The sequence below is a fragment of the Dendrobates tinctorius genome, unplaced genomic scaffold, assembly GCF_039654945.1.
Source record: "Dendrobates tinctorius isolate UK_male_01 unplaced genomic scaffold, ASM3965494v1 ptg000155l, whole genome shotgun sequence".
NCBI lineage: Eukaryota > Metazoa > Chordata > Amphibia > Anura > Dendrobatidae > Dendrobates > Dendrobates tinctorius.
Window position 1 is genome coordinate 10588371 of NW_027361822.1, and position 12241 is coordinate 10600611.

Sequence of the window (12241 nt, forward strand, 5' to 3'; positions counted from 1 at the left end):
AAACATGATAATGGCAGAACATTTTTCATTTAAGATTTTTTGAATTGCAATTTTGATCATGTTATATACCGTACATTATTGAATGTAATTTAAAATATATAGGATCCACAAGTAGAAAACTTGAAACTAGGATCAGAGAGCATTTGTACGATATTGTGCAATCATCAAGTTGTAAGGTTATGTGCACACGTAGTTTTAGGTCCTGCGGATTTTTCTGCGTGGATTTGGAAAAATCCGCAGGTAAATTCTCAGGTCAAAAGACCTGCGGTTTACCTGCGGATTAGCCTGCGGTTTAGCCCTGCGGTTTCACACCTGCACAATGGAGAAGGTGTGAAACCGCAGCGGATTCCGCACAAAGAATTGACATGCTGCGGATTTGAACCCGCAGCAAATCCGCGAGGAAAAATCCGCTGCATGTGCACAGCGTTTTTCAGATTACCATTGAAAACAATGGTACTGTACAACGCACCTAAATCTGCTGTGGACCCGCAGAGCCTGAAACGCTGCGGATCCGCGGCAGAATCCGCAACTTGTGCACATGGCCTAATACATCTAATGCATCCAACCAATATTTCGTCCCATAATAGAAACATATCTCTATTCAGCCTTGGATTGGCCCACAGAAGAGCAAGAGAATTCTCCGGTGGGCCCCTTTGTTGGAGTGGGCTACCACCCTCTTATATGAGCAGTATTTCGCACAATATACTTGAATCACTATGTACAGACAGAGGCAGCATCTTATTAAAGGGAACCTGTCATCACATTTTTGGCCTACCAGCTTAAAATATCCTTTTATTTAGTGTCACCTATGCATTACAGAACTAGTTTTGAAACCCCCTGACTCCTCATGTATCATTCAGAAATACCTTTTTTATTCCTCCCGCACTGTATGCTAATTGTCCCGTCCGACGAGCGTGTATTCGTTTCCATCTCTCCACCCCTCTTCGCTTGCTCAACGGATTTCTTGCGGTGAATTTGGAGATGGCGTACACTTTTTGCGCATGCATATTTGAAAGTCATCTTGCGCGTTCGCAGTATGCTTTGCCCGACTGTGGGCAAAGCTGAAAATCAGTATTGTGCATGCGCCAGCATACGCGATTACTTTATATGTCCCAGAAGTATTTCCCTTCCATTTCTGTGTTCCCTGACGCCGGAAAATTGACGCGGCAGGGAACACAGAAAATTGACAGGGAAATAATTCTGGGACAGACAGAGAAAGCAGTCGTGGGTGCTGGCGCATGTGCAATACTGATATTCTGCTTTGCCCACAGTTGGGGAAAGCATACTGCGCACGTTCGAGATGCCATTTCAATGCGCATGCGCGAAAACTGTTTGCGATCTGTGATATTCACAGAAAGGAATACGTACAGCCAGGGTCGGACTGGGGTGCCTAGGGCCCATCAGGGGAATTGACTCTAGGGGCCCACCCTATGGCTACCATAAAGGGTTTTATTACGTGTTCATTTTTGGGCTCTCCCACTAAAACATGTGCCATTTAGCAAGCTGTACAGTGTGCAAAAGAGAACGCTCTCAGCCTCCTTTATATCGTACACACTGCACTCTTGGCATCCTATATCACATACAGACAGCACTCTAAGCCTCCTATATATTGTACAGACTGTACTCTTGGCATCCTATATCACATACAGACTGCACTCTCGGTCTCCTATAACAGATACTTTCTATAAGAGGCTGAGAGTGTGGTATGTACAGTATATAGGATGCCTATATTGCGGTATGTATGGCATATTGGCCTCGTGTATGACATGCAGACTGTCGGCCTCCTATTACGCCCCCTATAAGACTGAGTGTCGGCCTCCTATTATTATTATTATTATTTATTGTTATAGCGCCATTTATTCCATGGCGCTTTACATGGAGGGAGGGGTATACATAAAAACAAGTACAATAATGTTGAACAATACAAGTCATAACTGGTACAGGAGGAGAGAGGACCCTGCCCGCGAGGGCTCACATTCTATAAGGGATGGGTGAGAATACAGTAGGCGACGGTAGAGCTGGTCGTGCAGTGGTTTGGTCGATCGGTGTTACTGCAGGTTATAGGCTTGTCGGAAGAGGTGGGTCTTCAGGCTCTTTTTGAAGGTTTCGATGGTAGGTGAGAGTCTGATATGCTGTGGTAGAGAGTTCCAGAGTAGGGGTGATGCGCGAGAGAAATCTTGTATGCGATTGTGGGAAGAGGAGATAAGAGGGGAGTAGAGAAGGAGATCTTGTGAGGATCGGAGGTTGCATGCAGGAAAGTACCGGGAGACAAGGTCACAGATGTATGGAGGAGACAGGTTGTGGATGGCTTTGTATGTCATGGTTAGGGTTTTGTACTGGAGTCTCTGGGCAATGGGGAGCCAGTGAAGGGATTGACAGAGGGGAGAAGCTGGGGAATAGCGGGGGGACAGGTGTATTAGTCGGGCAGCGGAGTTTAGAATAGATTGGAGGGGTGCGAGAGTGTTCGAGGGGAGGCCACTGAGCTGGAGGTTGCAGTAGTCAAGGCGAGAGATAATGAGGGCATGGACTAGGGTTTTTGCAGATTCTTGGTTGAGGAATGAACGGATTCGTGAAATATTTTTGAGTTGAAGTCGGCAGGAAGTGGAAAGGGCTTGGATATGTGGTTTGAAGGAGAGATCAGCATCAAGGATTACCCCGAGGCAGCGAGCTTGTGGGAATGGGGAGAGTGGGCAGCCATTTACTGTAATGGATAGGTTCGTTGGGGGGGTCACGTGAGATGGGGGAAAGATGATGAATTCTGTTTTGTCCATGTTAAGTTTCAGAAATCTGGTAGAGAAGAAGGATGAAATAGTGGACAGACATTGAGGGATTCTGGTTAGCAGGGAGGTGATATCTGGTCCAGAGATGTAGATCTGTGTGTCATCAGCATAGAGATGATACTGAAAGCCATGAGATTCTATAAGCTGTCCCAGGCCAAAGGTGTAAATGGAGAAGAGCAGGGGTCCTAGGACTGAACCTTGTGGGACTCCGACAGATAGGGGGCGAGGTGAGGAGGTGGTGTGTGAGTGGGAGACGCTGAATGTCCGGTCTGTTAGGTATGATGATATCCAGGACAAGGCCAAGTCTGTGATGCCAAGGGTTGAGAGGGTCTGTAATAGTAGGGAATGGGTCCACTGTGTCAAAGGCAGCCGACAGGTCCAGGAGGAGGAGGACAGAGTAGTGTCGCTTGCTCTTGGCGGTTAAGAGGTCATTGGTGACCTTAGTAAGGCCAGTTTCGGTGGAGTGGTGTGACCGGAAGCCAGATTGTAAGCGGTCGAAGAGGGAGCAAGATGAGAGATGGGAGGACAGTTCAAGGTAGACGTGTTGTTCCAGTAGCTTGAAGGCATAGGGGAGAAGTGATATACGGCGATAGCTAGATACAGAGGATGGGTCAAGAGAGGGCTTTTTGAGGATACGTGTGATTGAGGCATGTTTAAAGCTTGAGGGGAAAACACCAGTTGTTAGTGATAGGTTGAAGAGATGGGTTAGGGTTGGGATGAAGACTGTGGTGAGGTTTGGGATGAAGTGGGATGGGATCGGGTCAAGTGCACAAGTGGTGAGATGTGATCTTGAGAGTCGAGTGGAGAGTCGATCTTCTGTAATGGTGGAGAAGTTGGTTTTGGAGGTGGAGGGCTGGGAAGTCGGGAGAAGGGGCTCTGGGGGTTGTTGAACAAAACTGTCTCTGATGTTATCAATCTTCTGCTTGAAAAATGAGGCAAAGTCTTCAGCTGAGATGAGTGGGGAGGGAGGAGGTGCTGGGGGACGGAGGAGAGAATTGAAGGTGTTGAATAACTGTTTAGGGTTGTGAGACAGGGCGGATATGAGCAATGAGAAGTAGGTTTGTTTAGCTGTGGCGAGTGTGGTCTTGAAAGTAATGAGAGACTGTTTGAATGCGATGAAGTGCTCGTTGGAGTGGGATCTTTTCCATCTGCGCTCAGCAGCCCTGGAAGCTCACCTCAGTTCTTTGGTCAGGCTGGTGTGCCAGGGCTGTCTGTTGATTTTGCGAGCTTTGGTATGTGTAAGTGGGGCAGCAGATTCCAAAGCTACAGCTATTGTGGTGTTATATAGAGCAGCAGCGTCATCTGCATTGTGTAAGGAACTTATATCTGTGAGCGGGAGGAGGGATTCAGAGAATGAGTGTAGGTCAAGGTGCTTAAGATTTCTGCGAGGGTGTGAAAGTTCGTGGGGTGGGGATTGTAGACATGCAGTGGAGAGGGAAGAGAATGTGAGAAGGTTGTGGTCAGAGAGAGGAAGAGGTGAGTTAGAGAGGTTAGATAGGGAGCAGAGGCGGGTGAAGATAAGGTCCAGTGTGTGACCATCTTTGTGGGTGGCTGTAGAAGACCATTGAGTGAGGCCGAGGGAGGAAGTGAGAGATAGAAGTTTAGTGGAAGCTGAGAGGGAAGTGTCAATGGGGATGCTGAAGTCGCCCATGATGATAGTAGGGATATCCGCGGAAAGGAAATGAAGTAGCCAGGTGGTGAAGTGGTCAAAGAAGGTGGTGGCAGGCCCTGGGGTCCGGTAGATGATAGCCAGTTGGAGGTTGGAGGGGGAGTAGATGCGCACAGAGTGCACCTCAAAGGAAGGGAGGGTAACAGAGGGTGGCAGTGGGATTGGGGTGAAGGAGCAGGTATCTGACGGGAGAAAACCAACTCCTCCGCCATGTTTGCTGGTGGGGCGGGGGGTGTGAGAAAGGTGGAAGCCACCATATGAAAGTGCAGCAGGAGAGGCTGTGTCAGAAGGGGTGAGCCAGGTTTCGGTGATGGCGAGGAAGGAAAGTTTGGTAGTAACAAAAAGATCATGGATGTTGGAAAGCTTGTTGCAGACAGAGCGAGCGTTCCACAGAGCTCCTGTTAGTGGGACTGGGGAAGCGGGGGCTGGGTGAATGGGTATAAGGTTGGAGTGGTTACGGAAGGTTGTGATAGAGCGTGGATGGGAGGTAGAAATGACTGTGGGAATGTGGTGAGGAGGACCAGGATTTGGAGAGATATCACCAGCAGTGAGAAGGAGCAGAGAAAGTGTTAGCAGATGGGAGCAGGAGAGGGCATGAGGGGGCTGTCTGTGTTTGGAGACAGAGGATTGTATGTTAAGGAACAGTTTTGAGGAGGAGGCGAGGTGGATGAGGGGGATGGAAGAAGAGATGTAGGGATTAGGGGAATTAGCAGAAAGTGAAGGATTATTGGGGTGAAAGTGAAAACAAACAGAAACATTGTTTACAGTGACTATGTACAGTTACCTTCAGTTCCCTTCTGGTTCAATTCTGGTTTTAATTCAAGATTTATCTTCACACTTCTAGAACACACTTATAGGAATCACACTGCAGACTGATGTCTATGCAGACTTGAGCTATGCAATATATGTACAACTAAGTGCAGTCAGGTGTGAAGCAGAGAGGAGTGGTCTCTGCTCATCTTGGTCGCACCATTAAAAGTGGACCAGATGCATATGATCAAGCCAGAGTAAACAAGGTCATAAATAACTCTGGGGTAAGCTGGGGTTAGCTGAAAGGCATACCATGTGAATGCTAGGTGCAGAGGCAAGTCTATGTGCAAAGCTGGGTGATGGACTATGTGCTCTTCATAGACAGACAGCAGGAGAGCAGGAGAGCTGGGTGGATGAACATACCATGTGAATGCTAGGTGCAGAGGCAAGTCTATGTGCTCTTCATAGACAGACAGCAGGAGAGCTGGGTGGATGAACATACCATGCGTTAGGCCCCCTATAAGACATACAGACTGTCGGCCTCCTATTAAGGCCTCTTTCACACTTCAGTTTTTTGCATCAGTCAAAATCCGCCAAAAGGACGGATGGTGGAGAGACAGAGAGAATTTTTTTTTTGTCCGGCACCCAGAAAGAAGTTCGGGTTACATCAGTGTCTGGAGGATCCGCCAGAGAAAAAAACGTTGCAAGCTCCGTTTTCAAATCTTTGAGGATGGTGACGGACAGCAACTTTTGGCGGATCCGCAAAAAAAAACGGATGCAACGGACGGCAATCCGTCACTATCCGCCAATAATGGAAGTCAATGGGGAAAAAAACGGATCCTCAAAAGAAAATTGCGGATCCGTTTTTTTCAAAACGTGGCGGATTGTGACTGATTGTAAAAAACTGAAGTGTGAAAGAGGCCTAAGCCTCCTATAAGACATACTGAGTGTCGGCCTCCTATTAGGCCCCCTATAAGACATACTGAGTGTCGACCTCTTAGATACTGTACAGACCGCACTATCTGCCTATGTACGACATGCAGGAGGTGTGTGTGTGTGTATCTTATATAGGAAGCCCTGGCAGTGGCAGAGATTGTGATTCTGCATCATGTCATGTGTATGAGCAGGGCTGGTTTTAGGCAAAGTGGGGCCCTAGGCCAATTTTAAAATGGGGCCCCAAACGCTAACATATTGCACATCACACAGAAGCATTTCGATTGTAGTTACATGCGCTGAGTTCAGGACGCTAAATGAGTGTGATCGACAATATTGAAGTTGTTCAACACTTGTTTCCCGGCCTCTTTCCACCGTCTGAGAAAGAATGATGAGGACAGAACAATCACTAATGGATTAATCTGTCCCCATACAGTATCATGTCATCAGCAGCACATCTACAGTTTACACCCCATAGTCCTCCATATAATATAATGTGCTCCATAGTCCTCCATATAGTATAATACACTCCTCAGTCCTTCATATATTAAAATACACTGCTCAGTCCTCCATATAGTATAATACACTCCTCATAGTCCTCCATATATTAAAATACACTGCTCAGTCCTCCATATAGTTTAATACACTCCTCATAGTGCTCCATATAGTATAATACACCACCAGTCATCCATGTAGTACAATTCACTTCCCATCGTATAATGCACCCCATAGATTTTCATATAGTATAATGTATTCCCCATAGTCCTCCATACAGTATAATGCAGCCCACATATAATATAATGCAGCCACCCCAGAGTATAATGCAGCCCTGCCATACAATATAATGTAACCCCCATAGAATATAATGCAGCCCCCCTCTTATAGTATAATGCAGCCTCCCCTTAGAGCATAATGTAGCCACCCCTCAGAATACAATGCAACCCACAACAGAATATAATGCAGCCCCCCTCATATAGCATAATGCAGCCCCTCCGTAGAATATTTGGCAGACCCTTATATAGTGTAATGTAGCCCCTCCATAGAATACAATGTAGCCCTCCTCACATAATATAATGCAGCCCCCCTACAATATAATCTAGCGCCCCATAAAATATAATGCAGCCCCCCGTAGAATACAATGTAGCCTCCTCATATAGTATAATGTAGTCTCTTCATAGTATATGATGCGATCACCACCATAGAATATAATAAAGATAATACAGCCCCCCATAGAATATAATGTAGCCCCGAATAGAATAGAATACAGCCCACCTCCCCATAGAATATAATGTAGCCCACCATATTACATAACACAGCCTCCCCCATAGAATATAATGTATAATGTACCCCCCATGGTATATAACACAGCCACCTAGTATATAGCACAGCCCCACATGGTACACAGCACAGCCCCCCATTGGTATACAGCACAGCCCCCCATTGGTATACAGCACAGCCCCCCATTGGTATACAGCACAGGCCCACATGGTATAAAGCACAGCCCCACATGATATAAAGCACAGGCCCGCATAGTATAAATCACAGCCCTACATGGTATATAGCACAGCATCACATGGTATACAGCACAGCCCCCATTGGTGTACAGCACAGCCCCCCATTGGTATACAGCACAGCCCCACATGGTATAAAGCACAGGCACACATGGTATAAAGCACAGCCCCACATGGTATACAGCACAGCCCCCCATTGGTATACAGCACAGCCCCCCATTGGTATATAGCACTACGCCATGGTATACACCACAGCCCCACATGGCATAAAGCACAGGCCCACATGGTATAAAGCACAACTGTTGTGAACTCATTTTCTGGTCTACCAGTTGTGAGTTCTCCTTCCGGGCTCCCTCTAGTGGTAACAGGAGGTAGTGAGGTTGATTTAATTAGTAGAGATCTGCCACCTGATGATGAGGATAACGATTGGATCACTGGAATCTCAGACTGGATTTAAGAAAGCCGACGCCCTATTCTGGTGCTGGTGATTCCTCCTGGCTTTTCAGGTCTTGGTTTTCAGCTTTGTTCCAAGTCATCTCAAGCTAAGTGTTTCTGCTAATGTTCACACTTGATTTTGTTGGTCTATTCAGTTTTTTGTGTGGTCAGCCAGCCCCAGCTGGGGCTGTGCTGAATTTCCACTCTTATTTATCTGTATTTGCCAATTTGCTTTTTGTCCCTTATTAGATTGGCCTCTTTTTTGCTCTGTCTCAGAATATTTCAGAGTGCTGATATAGAGGGAGAAGTCTAGTGACTTCAGGGTTAATTTTGTTATCAGAAGTGTTGGACATTATTTTTGTAGGGTTTTTGGGCAGATTGCAGACAGTGTCTTTCCTGTCCTTTCTAGTTAGTTTGGGCCCCATCGTTTGCTCAGCCTATTTTCCTGCCTGTGTTTGTGTTTTCATCTTGTTTCACCGTCAATACATGTGTGGGGGCTGTCTGTTCCTTTGGGGTCTGCTCTGGGGCAGCTTATTTAGTCTTCCGACTGTGACGAGGCGTCTAGATTCATTGTAGGAATGCTCCACGGCTGCTGCTAGTTGTGTGGTTAGGATCAGGGGTCTGCAATCTGCATAGTTATCAACCTCTCTGGTTTTCTGTGACTTAGCTTGTTTAGTTTTCCTCCTCGGTGACCCATTCATAACACACAGCCCCACATGGTATATATCACAACATCACATGGTATACAGCACAGCCCCCATTGGTATATAGCACTGCGCCATGGTATAAAGCACAGCCCCACATGGTATAAAGCACAGCCCCACATGGTATAAAGCACAGCCCCGATTGGTATACAGCACAGCCCCCCATTGGTATATAGCACTGCACAATGGTATACAGCACAGCCCCACATGGTATAAAGCACAGGCCCACATGGTATAAAGCACAGGCACACATGGTATATATCACAACATCACATGGTATACAACACAGCCCCCCATTAGTATATAGCACTGCGCCATGGTATACAGCACAGCCCACATGGTATAAAGCACAGCCCCACATGGCATTTAGGACAGCATCACCTGGTATACAGCACAGCACCACATGGTATACAGCACCATGGTATACAGCACAGCCCCACATTATACACACAGCACAGGCCTCTTCCTTCTCTAGACCCCTCTGGCCTCCTCTTCCATCTCCGGACCCCTCTTCTCTCCTCTTCCTCCTCCGGACCCCTCTGGCCTCCGCTTCCTCCTCCGGACCCCTCTTCTCTCCTCTTCCTCCTCCGGACCCCTCTGGCCTCCTCTTCCTCCTCCGGACCCCCTCTGGCCTCCTCTTCCTCCTCCGGACCCCCTCTTCTCTCCTCTTCCTCCTCCGGACCCCCTCTTCTCTCCTCTTCCTCCTCCGGACCCCTCTGGCCTCCGCTTCCTCCTCCGGACCCCTCTTCCTCCTCCGGACCCCTCTGGCCTCCTCTTTCTCCTCCGGACCCCTCTGGCCTCCTCTTTCTCCTCCGGACCCCTCTGGCCTCCTCTTTCTCCTCCGGACCCCTCTGGCCTCCTCTTTCTCCTCCGGACCCCTCTGGCCTCCTCTTTCTCCTCCGGACCCCTCTGGCCTCCTCTTTCTCCTCCGGACCCCTCTGGCCTCCTCTTTCTCCTCCGGACCCCTCTGGCCTCCTCTTTCTCCTCCGGACCCCTCTGGCCTCCTCTTTCTCCTCCGGACCCCTCTGGCCTCCTCTTTCTCCTCCGGACCCCTCTGGCCTCCTCTTTCTCCTCCGGACCCCTCTGGCCTCCTCTTTCTCCTCCGGACCCCTCTGGCCTCCTCTTTCTCCTCCGGACCCCTCTGGCCTCCTCTTTCTCCTCCGGACCCCTCTGGCCTCCTCTTTCTCCTCCGGACCCCTCTGGCCTCCTCTTTCTCCTCCGGACCCCTCTGGCCTCCTCTTTCTCCTCCGGACCCCTCTGGCCTCCTCTTTCTCCTCCGGACCCCTCTGGCCTCCTCTTTCTCCTCCGGACCCCTCTGGCCTCCTCTTTCTCCTCCGGACCCCTCTGGCCTCCTCTTTCTCCTCCGGACCCCTCTGGCCTCCTCTTTCTCCTCCGGACCCCTCTGGCCTCCTCTTTCTCCTCCGGACCCCTCTGGCCTCCTCTTTCTCCTCCGGACCCCTCTGGCCTCCTCTTTCTCCTCCGGACCCCTCTGGCCTCCTCTTCCTCCTCCGGACCCCTCTGGCCTCCTCTTCCTCCTCCGGACCCCTCTGGCCTCCTCTTTCTCCTCCGGACCCCTCTGGCCTCCTCTTCCTCCTCCGGACCCCTCTGGCCTCCTCTTTCTCCTCCGGACCCCTCTGGCCTCCTCTTTCTCCTCCGGACCCCTCTGGCCTCCTCTTTCTCCTCCGGACCCCTCTGGCCTCCTCTTTCTCCTCCGGACCCCTCTGGCCTCCTCTTTCTCCTCCGGACCCCTCTGGCCTCCTCTTTCTCCTCCGGACCCCTCTGGCCTCCTCTTTCTCCTCCGGACCCCTCTGGCCTCCTCTTTCTCCTCCGGACCCCTCTGGCCTCCTCTTTCTCCTCCGGACCCCTCTGGCCTCCTCTTTCTCCTCCGGACCCCTCTGGCCTCCTCTTTCTCCTCCGGACCCCTCTGGCCTCCTCTTTCTCCTCCGGACCCCTCTGGCCTCCTCTTTCTCCTCCGGACCCCTCTGGCCTCCTCTTTCTCCTCCGGACCCCTCTGGCCTCCTCTTTCTCCTCCGGACCCCTCTGGCCTCCTCTTTCTCCTCCGGACCCCTCTGGCCTCCTCTTTCTCCTCCGGACCCCTCTGGCCTCCTCTTTCTCCTCCGGACCCCTCTGGCCTCCTCTTTCTCCTCCGGACCCCTCTGGCCTCCTCTTTCTCCTCCGGACCCCTCTGGCCTCCTCTTTCTCCTCCGGACCCCTCTGGCCTCCTCTTTCTCCTCCGGACCCCTCTGGCCTCCTCTTTCTCCTCCGGACCCCTCTGGCCTCCTCTTTCTCCTCCGGACCCCTCTGGCCTCCTCTTTCTCCTCCGGACCCCTCTGGCCTCCTCTTTCTCCTCCGGACCCCTCTGGCCTCCTCTTTCTCCTCCGGACCCCTCTGGCCTCCTCTTTCTCCTCCGGACCCCTCTGGCCTCCTCTTTCTCCTCCGGACCCCTCTGGCCTCCTCTTTCTCCTCCGGACCCCTCTGGCCTCCTCTTTCTCCTCCGGACCCCTCTGGCCTCCTCTTTCTCCTCCGGACCCCTCTGGCCTCCTCTTTCTCCTCCGGACCCCTCTGGCCTCCTCTTTCTCCTCCGGACCCCTCTGGCCTCCTCTTTCTCCTCCGGACCCCTCTGGCCTCCTCTTTCTCCTCCGGACCCCTCTGGCCTCCTCTTTCTCCTCCGGACCCCTCTGGCCTCCTCTTTCTCCTCCGGACCCCTCTGGCCTCCTCTTTCTCCTCCGGACCCCTCTGGCCTCCTCTTTCTCCTCCGGACCCCTCTGGCCTCCTCTTTCTCCTCCGGACCCCTCTGGCCTCCTCTTTCTCCTCCGGACCCCTCTGGCCTCCTCTTTCTCCTCCGGACCCCTCTGGCCTCCTCTTTCTCCTCCGGACCCCTCTGGCCTCCTCTTTCTCCTCCGGACCCCTCTGGCCTCCTCTTTCTCCTCCGGACCCCTCTGGCCTCCTCTTTCTCCTCCGGACCCCTCTGGCCTCCTCTTTCTCCTCCGGACCCCTCTGGCCTCCTCTTTCTCCTCCGGACCCCTCTGGCCTCCTCTTTCTCCTCCGGACCCCTCTGGCCTCCTCTTTCTCCTCCGGACCCCTCTGGCCTCCTCTTTCTCCTCCGGACCCCTCTGGCCTCCTCTTTCTCCTCCGGACCCCTCTGGCCTCCTCTTTCTCCTCCGGACCCCTCTGGCCTCCTCTTTCTCCTCCGGACCCCTCTGGCCTCCTCTTTCTCCTCCGGACCCCTCTGGCCTCCTCTTTCTCCTCCGGACCCCTCTGGCCTCCTCTTTCTCCTCCGGACCCCTCTGGCCTCCTCTTTCTCCTCCGGACCCCTCTGGCCTCCTCTTTCTCCTCCGGACCCCTCTGGCCTCCTCTTTCTCCTCCGGACCCCTCTGGCCTCCTCTTTCTCCTCCGGACCCCTCTGGCCTCCTCTTTCTCCTCCGGACCCCTCTGGCCTCCTCTTTCTCCTCCGGACCC

The 12241-nt window shown here is 51.4% G+C and overlaps 2 protein-coding genes across 4 annotated transcripts in view; one reads left to right on the top strand and one right to left on the bottom strand.

The window, feature by feature from the left end:
- LOC141051117 (gastrula zinc finger protein XlCGF66.1-like) overlaps positions 1–12241 on the top strand; it is a 111476-nt gene that overhangs the window by 76379 nt on the left and 22856 nt on the right. The window lies entirely within an intron of this gene.
- LOC141051074 (uncharacterized) overlaps positions 1–12241 on the bottom strand; it is a 39917-nt gene that overhangs the window by 5994 nt on the left and 21682 nt on the right. The window lies entirely within an intron of this gene.